The sequence below is a fragment of the Sus scrofa genome, chromosome 8, assembly GCF_000003025.6.
Source record: "Sus scrofa isolate TJ Tabasco breed Duroc chromosome 8, Sscrofa11.1, whole genome shotgun sequence".
NCBI classification, from domain to species: Eukaryota; Metazoa; Chordata; class Mammalia; order Artiodactyla; family Suidae; genus Sus; species Sus scrofa.
The window spans coordinates 82,886,741-82,904,711 of NC_010450.4; the positions used below are offsets into that span (position 1 = coordinate 82,886,741).

The 17,971-nt window shown below is 41.5% G+C and overlaps 1 long non-coding RNA gene across 5 annotated transcripts in view; it reads left to right on the top strand.

Annotated features, from left to right (window-relative positions):
• Nucleotides 1–17,971, top strand: part of LOC102165892 — an 85,676-nt gene that overhangs the window by 21,774 nt on the left and 45,931 nt on the right. For 4 of the 5 annotated variants that reach the window (XR_002346753.1, XR_002346752.1, XR_002346755.1 and 1 more), the window contains exon 4: nt 10,603–10,842. This is a non-coding gene — a long non-coding RNA (uncharacterized LOC102165892). Of the gene's footprint in view, nt 1–10,602; nt 10,843–17,782; nt 17,945–17,971 lie in introns of all 5 variants that reach the window. The other variant, XR_002346756.1, reaches the window with a different exon arrangement.

The following is a 17,971-nucleotide window of genomic DNA, read 5'->3' on the forward strand; positions in this document are numbered from 1 at the left end:
CCCCACACTAGAGGAGATTTTTATGTAGCTGGCCATTATTTTGTGAGCCATGATGTAGGCTGCAAAGACACTGCCAGCCACAGCTATTAATTCAACGAGGAAGTGTTTGCTAATTTGGATAAAATGGTTGTTCCCTTCATCCTTGCTTCATCCCCAGAACATAGTTGGTGAAAGTAATTAAAACATTTAAACTGTGGTCAGTGAGTGTTTATCTTTTAAGATGCTTTATGAAGAAATTGGCAGTAAGTACAAGCCTTCTTTTCCACACAGAAGTAAACTGTTTATCTAGATGAAAGTGTTTAAACAAGCTTTTAAAAATCAGAGATGAAATAAAAGCATTTCTTCATGACACTTGTAATGCCATTTTTTTAAAAAACAGTTTTTTTTCATGTAGCATATTTCAAGGATATATTCTGTTGTTTAATAGCTGTAGTCCATCATGTCAGAGTATAAATGTTATCCTTTTAAATATTGTGGCTTTCGGGATTTTAAGAAGATTAAATAATGGTCTAAATATCTTAATCCACAAATTTGATTTTTAACACATGATTTTTTTTCATTCATTGGAGAAATCTGAGACAATATGGAAGATGCTTATATGCCATACCCCTAAAAATAAGTAAAGGAAAAAAACTCAAATGCTCTTCCCAAACCTGGAGAAAAACTTTCTAGAGCCAAATGAAATCAAAGTGGAGCATGACTCCATTTAGCATCATTTGTGAGGTTGAAACAGATTACGTATTAAGTGTGGTATGTTTTTTTATCCTAATGACTAACTGACTACCGAGAGAGAAATCAGAACGTACTTTCTGTTATACGTTGGCACCACAAATTTAGAATTATCAACTGTGCCAATTCTGATGACCAAAAGTTTTGCTTAGGACTTTCTATTTCAATAGGAACAGAGTTAGAAAGAATCTGACTGGATATGAGCTCTAACCTATGCCTCCAGCACTCCACCTTTTAAAGAGTTATAGAGGAGTTCCCTGGTGGCTCAGTGGGTTAAGGATCCATAGTAGTCACTGCTGTGGCTTGGATGGCAGCTATGGAGCAGGTTCAATCCCTGGCCCCCACATTTCTACAAGCTGCAGAAGTGGCCAAAATAAACAATAACCTAATAAAATAAAATAAATAAAGGGTTATAGAAACCTTGGTGAAAGGTTACAAATGGTATCATCCCATTCACCAATACACAGTAATAATTGTTATTATTCATTTAAATCATTTTTTTTTAGGGCTGCACTCATGACACATGGAGGTTCCTGAGCCAGGGACTGAATCTGAGCCTCTGCTGCGATCTACACCAAAGCTGTGGCAACCACAGATTCTTTTAACCCACTGCGCTGGGCCACTGGGGATCAAACCTTAGCCTCTGTGACAACCCAAGCCACTGCAGTAAGATTCTTAACCCACTGCACCACAGCAGGAACTCAAAATGACTTTGTTTTGGATGAACCTTGAAATCATTATGCTAAGTGAAATAAGTCAGACACCGAAGGACAAATATTGTATGATTCCATTTATAGCGTAATCAAATTCATAGGGAATGTAAAATAGAAATTACCAGGGATGCAAGGGTGGGGGTAGGGCAATGGGAAGTTAGTGTTTAATGGGTTTGGAGTTTCTTTCTGGGGTGATTGAAAGTTCTAGAAATGGATGGTGATGATTGCATAACAATGTGAATGTACTTAGGGCCACTGAACTGTGCGCTTAAAAAACGATTGAAATGGTAAATATTTTGTTATGTATATTTTGCCACAGTGAAAAATGATGTTTTATTACAGCATACTCCCCTATTGTTCGTCTTTGGGGGGCCAGGCACCCGATGAGCGGCCTGTGTGCACTGGTAACCAGCTCTGGAAATTGTCATTATAGCCTTTTGAAGCATCAGTTTCACAGACTAAAAGGAAGTGAGAACTGACTGGCCAAGGCCAAGAGGAGGCCTTGAAGAATTAAGGCCAGGAGGTGAGAGTTGGAGCCCCTGGTAGGTCGGTGTGCAAAGCCACCCTCCCCTAGAGTCCAAAGAGAAACTGAACGTCGCGTGTCCTTCCCAGTGAGGATAACTCTGTCCAGCCTCAGACAGTAGAACCACACTGGTTGCTGTTTGGTTGACAGGTCCGTTTTTTTGTTTTGTTTTGTTTTTTGTCTTTTTAGGGCCGCACTCGCGGCATAGAGAAGTTCATAGGTTAGGGGTCGAATCAGAACTGCAGCTGCCGGCCTACACCACAGCTGCAGCAATGCTGGATCCCTAAGCTGCTGAGCGAGGCCAGGGATCAAACCTGACTAGCGTCCTCACGGATGCTAGTCAGATTTGTTTCTGCTGAGCCATGATGGGAACTCCCGACAGGTTCGTATTTATTTTGTGCTTTAATTCATTAGGCTCAGTCAACTGAAAGCCTTTGGCTGTGGAATTTCTTCTTTAGCAGTTGCAGAAATCGAGAAGCCTTTGGGGAGTTCTCTTGCAGTGCAACAAGCTAAGGATCCCATGTTGTCCCTTAGTGTCGGCTTGGGTTGCTGCTGTGGTGTGGGTTCAATCCCCGGCCCAGGAACTTCATGCCTCCGGTGTGGCGGAGGGTGGGGGGTGGAGTGGGCTTTGGAACTTAAAAGAAGAACAAACATCTCCTCAGACTTTACTGAAAGACAAGCTCCTAAAGGGAGCCTTGGGATGCTAGTAACTGTTCCAGGAAAAAGGGTGTCTGTGATCAATTAATTGCTGCTGCAGGTTTCTCCACCACCGAACTTCCCAGAGTGTGCTTTGAATTGACAAAAGGGAGCATTTTTTATTATATTTTTGTTTGTATATAATTTTAATGGTTACTTTCCATTTACAGTTATTATAAATTACTGGCTGTATTCCCCATGCTGTACAACACATCCCTGACCCTATCCTACACCCGATAGTTTGTACCTCTCACTCCAGTGAGTTGTTTCGGTAAATGTTGCTGACACCGTGATAGGTTTTAATGTTGACCTCCTTTATATTTTTTCACGAGGTATTATGTGGACATGTGTTTTGGGTACATACTTTGGGGAAGTTGGCCCTAAGGCTTGTGATACTGTGATTTATAATAAGAAATATATATCTGGTTTTCCTCCCCATTTCTAGAACAGACTTCTTAAACCCTTTTGTATTTTCTTTTTTCACTTTTTAGGGCTGCAGGTGTGGCATATGGAGGTTCCCAGGCTAGAGGCTGAATCAGCTGCAGCCACTGGCCTATGCCACAGCCACAGCAACGCCAGATTGGAGCTGCATCTGCAACCTACACCACAGCTCACGGCAACGCCAGATCCTTGACCCATTGAGTGAGGCCAGGGATCAAATCCGCATCCTCATGGATACTGGTGGGATTCATTTCTGCTGTCCCACAATGGGAGCTCCCCCGATTTGTATTTTCTAAGTGATAAGGATGATAAATGTGTCTTTTTTAAAAATTGAAGTGTAATTGATTCACAGTATTGTGCTGGTTGCAGATGTGCAGGATGGTGATTCAGTGTTTTTTCAGATTATATTCCATTACAGGTTATTATAAGAGAGTGGGTATAGTTCGCTGTGCTGTACGGTATACCCCTCTGACTTATCTATATAGTGGTTTGTACCCATTAATTCCATTACCCAAAGTTGCCCCCCCTCCCCTTTCCCTTTGGTAACCACAGATTTGTTTTCTATGTCTGTGAGTCTGTTCTTGTTTTGTATATACATTGACTTGTATTATTTTTTAGATTTTTACCTATAAGTGATATCATATAGTATTTGTCTTTCTCTGACTAATTCCACTAAACATAGTATTCTGCAGGTCCATCCCCATTGATGCAAATGACGGTACTTCAGTCTTTTGTTCCCACCCCTGGACTTCTGGGGAGAAAAGAGGCTGGAGGTTGAATTAACTTCCAGTGGTTCATGATTAATGAACCATGCCTATGTGATGGGGCTTCCATAAAACCCACATGGCAGGATTCAGGAGCTTCCTTGTTGGGGAACATGTGGAGATTTGGGGATAGTGGTTCTCTCCACAAGCATGGAGCTCTGCGCCCTTGCTCCTCCACTTGCCCTCTGCATCCCGTCCATTTGATGGTTCCTGAGTTATACCCTTTAATAATAAACCAATAATATAGCAAGTACACTCTTTCTCTGAGTGCTGAGACTTGTTCTAGCAAATTGATTGAATCCAAGGAGGGGGGTCACTGGGATTTCTAATCTATAGCTGGTCAATTGGAAGCAGAGGGGACAACCTGGGCTTGTGGTTGTGTCTGGTGTATTGTGAGTGTGTTGAGGTGAGGGATAGTCTTGAGGGACTGAGCCCTTAACTTGAGGGATCCCCAGTGGTAGTGTCAGAACTGAGTTAAACTGTGGTACCCTCAGAAGTTCCCGCTGTGGCTCAGAGTAAATGAATCTGACCATCCATGAGGACATGGGTTCGATCCTTGGCCTCACTATAGTGGGTTAAGGATCCGGTGTTGCCAGGAGCTTTGGTGTAGGTCACAGTCACTGCTTGAATCCTGCATTGCTGTGGCTGTGGCGTAGGCTGGCGGCTACAGCTCCCACTCAACCCCTAGCCTGGAAACCTCCATATGCCATGGGTGGACCTAAAAGAGAGAAATTGTAGTACCCTCAGTGTCAGAGAATTGCTTGGTGGTGGGGGAGGGGCAAACCCCACACATTGGTATTAGCGTCAGAATTAAGGGACTCATTTAGACTGTTCTTTCTTCGGTCCTCACGTTTTTTGTAATCACCGAAGGTTATCTATCAGTGGCTCAGTTGCTCTCAAATCATCTTAACACTTTTTGTTATAGTGTGTGTCTAAAGTAACATTTATTGCTTTTTTTTCCCTTATTAGAAAATGCCATGCATTCTTATTGAAGAAAAATTGTAAAACACAGATCAGCAAAAAGAGTAAATGAAGCACCTACTTAAGGGTAATCACTGTTAGCAACTCCTAGTTATCTATTCAGCTCTCTTTTTTCTTTTTTTTAAATTGAAGTATAGCTGATTTACAATGTTGTGCCAATTCCTGCTATACAGCAAAGTGATTCGGTCACACCCACACCCACACACATTTTTTAAAAATATTCTTTTCCATCATGGCACATTCCAGGAGATTGGATATAGTTCCCTGTGCTATATAGTAGGACCTTGTTGGTTATCTGTTCTATATGTAATAATTTGTATCTATTAACCCCAAACTCCCACTCCCCCTCCTCTCCCTGGCAACCCACAAGTCTGTAGCTCTCTTCTTATTATAAACATATACACATTTATTTACTACAAAGAGAGCATTCAGTACACATTTTTTACGTCTGATTTTTAAATTAACCGTCCACCGCAAACTTCTCCTTCCAATAAATATTCATCTATAGTACAATTTTTAGTGGCTAAACAATGCCATATTTGTAAACATGTATGTATAATATCAAAATGCATTTCTGAACTATTGGCACAGACTTTGTAGGTTCAGGAAATGCACAAAAGCCGTCATCTATTTTATCCTTTCTGTGTTGCACTTTAGTGCAGTTATAAAGAAAGGATTTGCTCTGCCTTTCCTAATGCTTCCACAGCTTCATTTTGACTAGTTAGATATAGCCACAGCTAATTAAAGTTATGCATGTCCCTATTTTTGTCTATACTTACGGTTCTTAGATGAATCCCGAAAAGAGACTATAGTTTCTAGAGACACCATAGCAGTTCCCGAGTGTTGATGTTGCACTGATTGTCATTTCGTTGTGCACTCTGCACTGGGAATGGTGCTTAGCATACGTTGAAAAACAATGTTCGATTCAGAAAATGGGGAAAATAGAAAGCTTCTTCCAGGAAAGGAATTTGCCTTTTGAATTGAAATCTGTAGCAAACACCGCCAATTTCTAAAGATGATGCTACTTAAGTATTTCCATGTGCCACCCAAAGCCTATTTGTAATTATGTTCATAGTTCAAAGGCCCTCGGAGATCAAAAGAGAATGAGGACTGCATTCTGTTGTTTCTCAGGAAAGAAAGAATGTGTTGGTGAAAGGAAAGCATTTCTCTCTTGGCGTTTTTCAAGGACCCTAGTGAGGCTTCTCCCCACCTTGTTAGTCTCCTCTTTTCTTACTGCCTCAGTATCACCCAAAGAAATCATGAGAGAGCAATGTTTCTGTGGACAGATAAAGCACACCTGGATTCCTACTCTGTCCTTGATGAGAGAGACTGCTCCACTGGTGAAACAACAGGTTCCCTTATATGTGAGTAAGTTGGCTGTCAGCTGGAAGCTCTGAAGTCTAGAGGGTTTACTCCAAAGCAGAAATTAAAACTATGAACAGAATCCAGGATACTTTGAAATTAAATGAAAAATAGAAGTGTTGGGAGTTTCCTTCATGGCTCAATGGTAGTGAACTCAACTAGGATCCTTGATGATGTGGATTCAATCCCTGGCCTCGCTCAGTGGGTTAAGGATCCGGCATTGCCGTGAGCTGTGGTGTAGGTTGCAGATGCAGCTGGGATCCTGAGTTGCTGTGGCTGTGGTATAGACCAGCAGCTGCAGCTCTGATTTGACCCCCTAGCCTGGGAACTTCCATATGCTGTGGGTGCAGCCCTACAAAGAAAAATGAAAGTGTAAATAGATAAACAACAAGGTCCTACTATATAGCACAGGGAACCATAGTCAATATCCTGTAATAAACCATAATGGAAAAGAATATGAAAAAGAATATATATGTATATATATATGTATAACTGAATCATTTTGCTGTGCACCAGAAACTAAGACGACATTGTAAATCGGCTATGCTTCAATAAAATAAAATTTTAAAAATGGAAGTATGTATTTTTCTTTTTAAAATTTATGGGCATTTATGATTCACTTTGATATTACTATTTCTAAACCATAAGTCTTTTAGCCATGTGCAAGAATAAGCACAAACTGAAACGATTAAAGATCACACATTTCAAGAAACAGAGCTCTGGGAGTTCCCGTCGTGGCGCAGTGGTTAACGAATCCGACTGGGAACCATGAGGTTGCGGGTTCGGTCCCTGGCCTTGCTCAGTGGGTTAGGGATCCGGCGTTGCCGTGAGCTGTGGTGTAGGTCGCAGACGCGGCTCGGATCCCGAGTTGCTGTGGCTCTGGCTGTGGCTCTGGCATAGGCCGGTGGCTACAGCTCTGATTGGACCCCTAGCCTGGGAACCTCCATATGCCACAGGAGCGGCCCAAGAAATAGCAAAAAAAAAAAAAAAAAAAAGAAAAAAAGAAACAGAGCTCTAACTTAAAGTCTATTTTAGTTTATTCATCACTTATTTATTTATTTATCTTTTTTTTTTCATATGTTGAGGGCTTGTCCTTTTTATTTTTGTGGAATTACTAGTCAGTTTTTCAACTAGTTGCTGATCTTTTTCCTTTTTAATAGGAGTTCTTTTTTTTACCATTAAATATTTTATATAGATAGTAAAAAAATAACTGGTAAGAATAACAAAAATAATATACCCTCTGAAAACAAATAAAATATAAAAATACATAAATTGGTTAAAAATAGTGTAACTATATAAATATGTCCTCACAATTTGTTACATCTTATTGATTCTTCAGTAAAGGCATTACACCATTCTAGGTGATGTGATAAGTAAGACATTATAGACCTTACATTGTACCATGGAGAGAAATGGTTATTGATAATACAATTGTAGAACTGTATTATTTAATTGTACAGTCACATTGTTTAATTATAATTATCATAAATTCTTTGATGGAGAGGAAATCAGAATCAGATCTAAGAAGACTTCGGCATTCCAAGAATGATGTCAAATGACCCCCTTCATGGTGGATTATGCACTTATTTACTCTGAGATATATTTCTTCTCCAGAGATTCCTTGTTTGTGTATCAATTATAGATTTTTGGTTTGCAGTTATTCTGAAGTTTTGATATAAGAGTCTATATGTATATGAGATTGTTTTAAGTTGTTGGTCTCTAAATTGCAAGTTCATCTCCAGGGTCCTGCATTTGTACCCACCTCTTCTCATGATTTCTGATTTTGGTGGTATAATTGTGCATGGATGATTTCATACCTTTACTGGTGAGCCTTGTCATTTGTGGAATTTTTGTTTCCTGTTGTGGCCTTTTCTTTTCTGCCTAGAGAAGTTCCTTTAGTATTTGTTGCAAGGCTCTTTAGTGTTGCTGAATTCTCTCAACTTTTGCTTATCTGTGAAGGTTTTGATTTCTCCTTCAAATCTGAATGAGAGCCTTGCTGGGTAGATTAATCTCAGTTGGAGGTTTTTTCCTTTCATCATGTTAAGTATATCATGCCACTCCCTTCTGGCCTGCAGAGTTTCTGCTGAAAAATCTTCCAATAACCTTATTGGGGTTCCCTTGTATGTTACTTGTTTCTTTTCCCTAGCTGCTTTCAAGATTTTCTCTTTGTCTTTAATTTTGGTTAGTTTGATTAATATGTGTCTCAGTGTATTCCTTCTTGGGTTTATTTTATATGGTACTCGTTGTGCTTCCTGGATTTGAGAGAGTGGTTCCTTTCCCATGTGAGGGAAGTTTTCGGCTATTATCTCTTGGAATATTTTTTCCATTCCCTTCTCTCTCTCGTCCTTCTGGCACCCCTATAATACTCATCACTTATAACTTTCTCCTTTCAATTTTTCAAATCGTATGCCCATTTCTAAAGATATTTCTATGGACTTAAAAAATAGATCTGTGTGTAGAGGGCTTTTGTTACCAATAGATAAACTACACACAGGTACACACACACAGGCACACACATGATTCCATCCAGTTTCCAATAATATCTTCAGAGCAGTTGTTAACACTGTTGCATGCTAACATTTTAGAAATTTTCATAATTTAAAATGAAGCCAGGATTAATTTGTAAAGTCCCAATGAAAAAGTCCCAAAGGAATGCTTCAAAAAAGAAATTTTTTTTTTTTTTTTTTTTTTTTTTTTTTTGCTTTTTAGGGCTGCAATCATGATGTATGGAAGTTTCCAGGCTAGGGGTCATCCCTCAGCCACAGCAATGCAGGATCTGAACCATGACTACCACCTACACCACAGCTCATGGCAATGCCGGATCCTTAACCCACTGAGCAAGACAAGGGATCGAACTTGCATCCTCATGGATACTAGTCAGATTCGTTTCCTCTGAGCCATAATGGGAACTCCCAAAAAAGTAATTGTTAATTGAAACCCTGTTGTTCAGGCAGTACATCTCCCAGAAATAAGAAAATATGTATTTGCCAACATAGAAATATATTCCTATTTTCATTTAAAATGACACATGTTACTCACATGTGTTTAGTTCTCTTTTCTCTTCTGTCTTTTTCCACACACACACAAATTAGATAAGTACCCCCAAATATTCTGAAGCAAGTGATCCTTTCTTAGAATAATGAAGTATATGAAGATGACTTGAGCAGAATTATTTCTTAAGTCAAGGCACTTACAAAAGACAAGATTTTAATGAAAGTGTACAAATTTTGAGAGACTTTTTTTTTGGGGGGGGGCCACACCTGCCGCATATGGAAGTTCCCAGGCTAGTGGTTGAATCGGAGCTGCAGCTGCTGACCTACACAATAGCTCATGGCAACACCAGATCTTTAACCCACTGAGCAAGGCTGGGGATCAAACTGGTGTCCTCATGGATACTAGCTGGGTTAGTTACCACTGAGCCATGGTAGAAACTCCTGAGACTTTTTTTTTTTTTGGCTGTACCCAAAGCCTATGGAAGTTCCCTGGCCCAGGATGGAAACTGTGCCATAGTTGCAGCCTGCACCACAGCTGTGGCAATGCTGGATCCCTCACTGCTGTGCCACAAGAGAAATTCCCGAGAGAATTTTAGCTCTGGAAATGATCTGACAGGTCATTTCATCCAGTGCTTTCACTGTCTAGATGAAAAACTCCTGCCTGGAGAAGCTAAGTTGAGCTGCCCAAGACCACGCAGCCATCTGTTGGCAAAGCTGACACGGAAAGACCCCAGGCCTCAGGTCCTCTGACACCTAGGCTGAACAGTTTTTACTTCTACTCTACAATCTCTCATGCAGTGTGGGTTTGATGAAATCTATATATGCAATAACAGTAGACATACATGTTTATAAAATATACAATGGCATTGATTGAAAATTATGCTACTATGAATCAGTTTCTCACAGAAACCTTCTCCTACCTCTCAGACTTGGTTAGCAATCTCCTATTCACTCTCATAGACTAATGTCCCATTCTTTCAAAGTGCTAACCACAGATGTAATTTTATATTTCTTTGTGTGATCACAAGACTGTGAACTATATGAGGGCCAGAAATATATGCATTTTTGCTCACCATTGTATCCTAGGCATCCAGCACAAAATAGATCTAAATCTATTCTATTCTATTCTATTCTACTCTACTCTACTCTACTCTACTCTACTCTACTCTACTCTATTCTACTCTACTCTACTCTACTCTACTCTACTCTACTCTACTCTATTCTATTCTATTCTATTCTATTCTATTCTATTCTATTCTCTGGCACTAAATAGATGCTTCATTAACTATTGACTGAATGGTGATTATTGGTGCCGAAGATTGAAAAAAAAATTAATGCTGAGTTAACATATACACATTTAATTATATATCTTTATGTCTCTCTGTCTGCATTTATTATAGGAATTGACTCATGCATTATGAAGGCCAAGAAATCCCATGATCTGCAGTCTGCAAGATGGAGAACCAGGAAAGTTGGTGGTTTAATTTGGTCCCAATCCAAGGATGTGAGAACCAAGAGCACCAGGGTCCAAAGGCAGGAGACCATGGATGTCTCAGCTCAAGCGCAGAAACCATAGTCACTCTTCCTGGGCCTCTCTGTTTTCAGGCCCTCAACAAATTGGATGATGCTCACCCACACTGGTAAGGACCATCTTCTCCACAAAGTCTGTAGATTCTGATGCTAATCTCTTCTGAAAGCATTCTTACACTCAGAAATACCATTTTGCTCGCTCTCTGGGATGGGAAATTTAGCCAAGATGGCAGATCAAAGCATTCACGTTGATCTCCATTCTCTCTTAGATCTTACTAATATTACAGGAATTTAAAATTTAAAAAATCTCTCAGCCAAAACCATCAGCATATGGGAGAGCTCAACACATGAGTGTGACCAAGAAGCAGTCAGGAGGCAGCAGCCACTTAGAGCAGAAGAGGAGAGGACTGCTGCTATGGAAAGGGGACTAGGAATGACCACTATCACAGCCCAGGAAGAGCAAGTGAAGGGGAGAACAGAGAAGTAATACTTACGAGAGTTCTCTCGTCTCTCTCCCAACTCCCAATGCAGAATTGCTGTGGCCCCACAATTACTCCAAGACAAAGAAATTGGAGAATTCTTCTCCTAATAGACTCTCTGGGAAGACGTTAGACAGCCCCTGCAGGTCCTGGGTCCTTAGATAGAGTAAAAGGCCACAGCTCACGGCATTGCTGGATTCTTAATCCACCGAGTGAGGCCAGGGATCAAACCTGTGTCCTCATGAATACTAGTCAGATTCATTTCCACTGAGCCACAATAGAAACCCCTAAAGTTTTTTAAAAACAGGAGTAGTAGAAGCAAATCTGACTGGTATCCATGAGGATGTGGGTTCAATTCCTAGCCTTGCTTAGTGGGTAAGGAATACTAAACACAGCTCAGATCCTGCGTTGCCATGGCTGTGGTGTAGGCCAGCAGCTGTAGCTCTGATTAGACCCTTAGCCTGGGAACTTCCATATGCCGCTGGTGTGGCCCTAAAAAGCAAAAAAAAAAAATTTTTAATTTAAAATAAAAAAATTATAAAACAGAAAATTTCATAGCAGAGGAAGAAAAATTAAAGAAATAAAAAATATTTCCAAGATAAAAGATCCTTCAGGGAGTTCTCTTGTGGCTCAACGGGCTGAAGATCTGGTGTTGTCACTGCAGCAGCTCCAGTTGCTGCTGTGGTGGTATGTTTTTCATTTCTGGCCTGGGAAGTTCTACATGCCATGGGCTTGGCCAAAAAAAAAAAAAAAAAAAAAAAAAATTCAGATTCACTCTGAGATATACTATCTAAAGCAAGGTAGCATATCCATAAAATAAGAATAGAGTTCTAAAAATGAAAAACAACAATGGTTTGGGGAAATTGAAGTATGATATCTGAAATAAAGCATTCAGTTGAAGGATTGGGTGATAAAGATGAGTAAATCTCACAAAAATTTGTACTACTTTCACATTGCTGCTGTAACAAATTGCAACAAAACTGGTAGGAGTTCCCGTCGTGACGCAGTGGTTAACAAATCCGATTAGGAACCATGAGATTGCGGGTTCGGTCCCTGCCCTTGCTCAGTGGGTTAACGTTCCGGCGTTGCCATGAGCTGTGGTGTAGGTTGCAGATGCGGCTCGGATCCCGCATTGCTGTGGCTCTGGCGTAGGCCGGTGGCTACAGCTCCGATTGGACCCCTAGCCTGGGAACCTCCATATGCCGCGGGAGCGGCCCAAGAAATAGCAAAAAGACAAAAAAAAAAAAAAAAAAAAAAAAAACAACTGGTGGCTTAAAACAACAAATTTATTTTCTTACAATTCTGGAGGTCAGAATTCCAAAATGTGTCTTCCTGGGCTAAAATCAAGGGCCTGGCAGGTCCTTGTGGAAGTCCTAGGGGAGGATCTGTCTCCTTGATTTTTCAGCTTCTGGAGGCTAGCTGCATTCCTTGGCTTGTCGTCCCTTCCTATTTTCAAAGCCATGAGCATAGTGTCTTTAGCTCTTGCTTTCTCACCTCTGCGTCTGTTGACAAATCTCCTCTGATTCTGACTCTCCAGCCTCCCTCTTTCCCTTATACGAAAATAAGGGATTTCCCTGTGATTCCATTGGCCCATCTGAATAATCTCCCCATTTCAAGATCTTTAACTTGGTCGCATCTGCAAAGTCCCCCTTGCCACATAAGGTAACATATTCACAGGTTCAAGGGATTAGGATGTGCCCAGCAAAATTGATGGCATAATTTTAATAACACTTAGAACTCGCATTGTGAATTTAGCATACCAAAGGTAAAAGATTCCAAAAGATTTCAGTGGTAAAAACAGAACTAATCATCTAAAAAGATTGATCATCAGATTGGCATCGGTTTCTCACCAGCAATCCTGGAGAGCGAGGAAAAACCCTATCAATGCTTTCAAAGTTTCTACAGGGAAATTATTTTCAACCTGGAATTCTGTACCCAGACTGTCCATCAAGGAAGAGAACAAAATGTAAAATGTTTTCTCAAAGTTCACTTTCATTTTTTATTTTAAGGAAATAATTGGTAGTTGAACTTCAGCAAAACAAGGAAGTAAACCAACAAAGAGAATTATATGAATCCAGAAAACATAAGTTTAACCTGGGAGAGCAGTGAAGGGAAGTCTTGAGAGAGTGGCTGTCTGTTCAGACCTAGGGAGTGATGCGTGTTGACCAGAGTGGGAGGGAAACAGCTCCAGGAGGGAGGGCTCTAAATTACATGGGATCTGATGGACTAAACACTATGATGGAGACATTGGTAAAGCTTGAAGGAGCAGGAGTTCTCTGGTGGCTCAGCAGGTTAAGGTTCTGGCTCTGGTCACTGCTGTGGTAAGGGTTCAATCCCTGGCTCAGAAGCTTCTGCATGCTGGAGGCAAGCCCCACCCCAAAAGGAACAGAAGTGTTCTAGAGGAAAAGGAGAACTCTTCAGAGGTGATAGACAGATAGATTAGATAGATAGATAGATAGATAGGTAGGTAGTAAATGATAACAAAGGGATTGGCTCACATGATTGTAGAGGCTGGCTATACAAGTCTGAAATCCAGAGATAAGGCTATCAGGAGGAAAAGGCCCCTGGCAGGCTTTAAATCAGGGGCATGGGCTGAAGCTGTTGTCCACAGGTCCAAAGAAATTTCTTCCCTTTCTCTGAGGGAAACCTCACCCCACCCACCTTAATCTCCCTTGCATAGAATCAACTGATCAGGGACTTTAATTATCAAAATTCTTCATAGCAACACCTAGACTAGAGCTTGAATAACAGAACTCTAGCCTAGACAAGCTGACATATCTAAAAGTTCATCCCATGTAGATAAAAGAGATAGACTCAGAAACTACAAGAAAAAATTACCCATTATTAGAAAGTTATGCAAAAAAGACAAAACAAAACAAAACAAAAAAGAAATTCCTGTTGTGGCTCAGTGGAAACGAAATCTGACTAGCATCCATGAGGAAGCAGGTTCAATCCCTGGCCTCTCTCAGTGGGTTAAGGATCCAGCGTGTCCACGAGCTGTGATGTAGGTCACAGACATGGCGCGTTGCTGTGGCTGTGGTGTAGGCTGGCCGCCGTAGCTCTGATTTGACCCCTAGCCTGGGAACCTCCATAGCCTTGGGTGCAGCCCCTAAAAGACCAAAAAAAAAAAAAAAACAAAAGCAAAAACCTGTGGTCCAACTAAAAAGCCACCTAAAATTAAATGTTATTTTGATTATATGGTAGAACACAGAAAGCGAGACTCCATTTGGACTTGACTGTAGAAATGTTTTCCAGGGTGGGGCACAGTTGTGGAGGGATGCTATTTACCTGGTTGTGATAGTAAACTCTGTTTATTGGCTTGGAACACGCAGAATCAACTCTTGGGCAAATCATAGCAGACTGGACTCTGCTTAAGGAGCACAGTGTAAATGCCATCAACCTTGACATTGTACAAACAGAGGTTCAGGTTACAAGGTGGGGAGGAGCCATTGAGGGCAAAGTGAAGGAAACAAGAATCGTGCAATTGCTATACAGGGAGGAGGTGGGTAGGGGATGTGGGAACCAGGTAGATTAGCTCAAGCCTCTATCACAGGAGGAAATCAATAAACCAGGTTTAGAATTGATTTGCCAAGACACAGAAGTAGAAGCTTATTATTTAGAGCTGTGGAGATGGTAACCGGAAGAAAACAACAGATGGAACCATGGTTGCCTCTGGGCAGCAAAATGAAGAAAGGAGAGAACAGAATCCAGGATAGTTACTTTGCAGTGATGAATCCTTCTGTACTACTTCACTGTTAATTAATCATGTGCTCGTTCCTCTCATAATTTTTTTTTTTTCCTTTTTATGGCCGTTTTCCAGGGAGATGGGAGCTTAGAGCCTGTGTGGGGACACACTGGGGGATGGGAGGAGCCAGCCTGTGAAGGGCTTCACATTTTCTGCAGACAGTGGCACCTTACTATTCACATTAAGATGCATGTCAAAGGCCATGTCAAGGACTTACTGGAGGATTTCCATCAGAGTAGAGAGAGAACATTGGTTATTTGTTGCTGCTGTTGTTGTTTTCTTGCCTGAGCCCGAAACATGCAAAAATTCCCAGGCCAGGGATTGAAGCCATGCCACAGCAGTGACAACTACTGATCCTTTGCCATTAGGCCACTAGGGAACTCCTAACATTGGTTATTTTAGAAAGAGGGTGTAGAGTGTAGATCAGAGGTGAGGGAGGCTGGAGGCAAGTTAATTACATATCCCTTGACACACATATCCCTATGGATCCATTTTCACTCACCTAAGCGTACTGCTTATATGCCAATTTTTGATGCTTTTTTTTTTTTTTTTTTTGCTCTTTAGGGCTGCGCTTGCAGCATATGGAATTTCCCGGGCTAGGGGTCACATTGGAGCTGCAGCTGCTGGCCTATGCCAGAATCACAGCAACACTGGATCCGAGCCATGTCTGTGACCTACACCACAGCTTAATGCAACTCCAGATCTTGACCTGCTAAGTACGGCCAGGGATAGAACTTGCTCAGTGGGTTAAGGATCCGGTGTTGTCGTGAGCTGTGGTGTAGGTCACCAATGCGGCTTGGATACCACAGTGCTGTGGCTGTGTCGTAAGCCGGCACCTACAGCTCTGATTAGACCTCTAGTCTGGGAACCACCATATACTGTAGGTGTGGCCCTAAAAAGACAAAAAAAAAAAACAAGAAACGATTTTAGAACTGAAATCACAAGGGTAAGAGCTGTCCTAACAAGCAGCTAGTTTCTAAATTAGGGGGTTATTTTATTTTATTTTATCTATTTTTTTAAGGGCCGCACCTTTGGCATATGGAAGTTCCTATAGGGGAATGAATCGGAGCTGCAGCTGCCAGCTTATACCACAGCCACAGCAATACAGGATCCGAGCCGCATCTTCGACCTACACCACAGCTCATGGCAATACAGGATCCTCAACCCACTGAGCGAGGCCAGGGATGTCACCCCCATCCTTATGGTTCTGAGTCAGATTTGTAACCTGCTAAGCCACAACAGGAACTCCTAAATTAGGGGGTAATTTAAATGAACAAGGGAGTAATGTAAATGAAAATCAGTATTTATAAGCACCTTGAAAGTATGAATATTTAGCAAATAGCATAAAACTTGCAATGTAGTCCCCCCAAGATTCTTCAGTCAGGTATCCACCAATGGATGTCACTTATATGCGGAAACTAAAAAATCCAACAAACTAGTGAATAAACCAGAGAAGAAGTAGACTCACAGATAGAACAAACTAGCAGCTACCAGGGCAGAGGGAAAGTGAGGAGGGCAACCTAGGGGTGGGAGAGAAGAAGGAGTATCAGGAGATCACACGAAATTGTGTGTGAAGCATTTGAAAATTGTAAAGCACTAAGGAATTTAAGGAATCTTTTATTCAACTTAAAAAAAAAGAAAAATTGCAGGAAAAACAAAACAAAAAAAGAATCCACAGTTGGGACTCCCACTGGCAGCATCAGGGGAAAATGGACAAGATTTATGTTTTATGAACATGAGCTATGCTACACACTGGACGTTGCTTTTTTTTTTCTTTCTCTTGTTTTTCTTTGCCAGAACTCACTGCATTTTTTTTTAATATTTATCATTGTTGCGGGGAATTAAAAATTCTTACTGTGTTTCAAGTCAACTACCTTCTCCCAGAGGTACTTAGAATCCTGCCACCTCCTTTTATTGAGAGGCCTGCATTTATGAAGCCGTCTAGGCCATCAACATCAACGCCACCAAGTCACTAGGAAATGTCCTGTGTGTGCTTGGCTCTGTGCCAAGTATTCAGTGCGCATCACACCACCTGCACGAGCATGGCTATTACATCCCCAGTTTACAGCTCTTGAGACTGAAGCTCAGACGTTAATTCCCTTGCCTGAAATGCACCTTGAAAGGGATAGAACCAGCCTTCAAAACAGGTCCGTCAACTCAGGTGCCCTGACTCAACGATCACATCTGCATGGGCTGGAAATAAGGCGAACCTTTCCCAAGGTCTCACCTTTCTCCATCTGTTCTCTTCTCAATGTTCATTAACTCCTGACTGACATGCTCCCCTTGGCTTCTACGATTCTTTCCTACTTTGTTAGTTCTTCTCACTCCTCATGTATATGCTTCACTGCAGATTCTCTCCTGGACTCTGAACTGTTGTCATCCCTTCTAGGATGCAAGAGATCTCTAGGAGCTAAAATCCTATGGGGAAAAAATAAAATCCCATCTTTTATTACAACAGGTACAAGATCCTTAGTGACCTGGCCCCTTCTTGTCTCTCCACTCTCCTCTTGACCATTGCTAACTGCCCTACACTCCAGCTCCATGGCATTACCGTCCCCAAAGGTGCCAGGCTTTCCACACTTTGCCCCTTCTGCCCAACGCACATCCTCCCCTCCCCACCCGGTGCCCACGTCATTCCCAGTGAGCATAGTGAGACTAAGCCCAGAGGTGCTTCCCTAACTCTGGTCCCGCTTATGTCCCCTTCTGTGCCCCTCGCTGTCACAGCACTGTGTCATTGTCTCTTCACTTGTCTGCCTGTCAGTAGTGTTCAGGCTCCTTGAGGGTGGAGCCGAGGATTTGTTCATTTTTATAACTTTTATCACCCAGCACAGTGGCCAGCACAGGACGGTGCCAGTAACTGCTTAACAAATGAAACCAACTGTCATCTCTGCTACAAAGACCAACCTTTAGACCTGAATTTCCTGCATGTCTCTCTGCCTGTCTGTCATCATCACCTAACTCAAGGATAAACTAATTTACTTATCAAGGGTTAGTACAGGTGACTTTTAGTTTCTT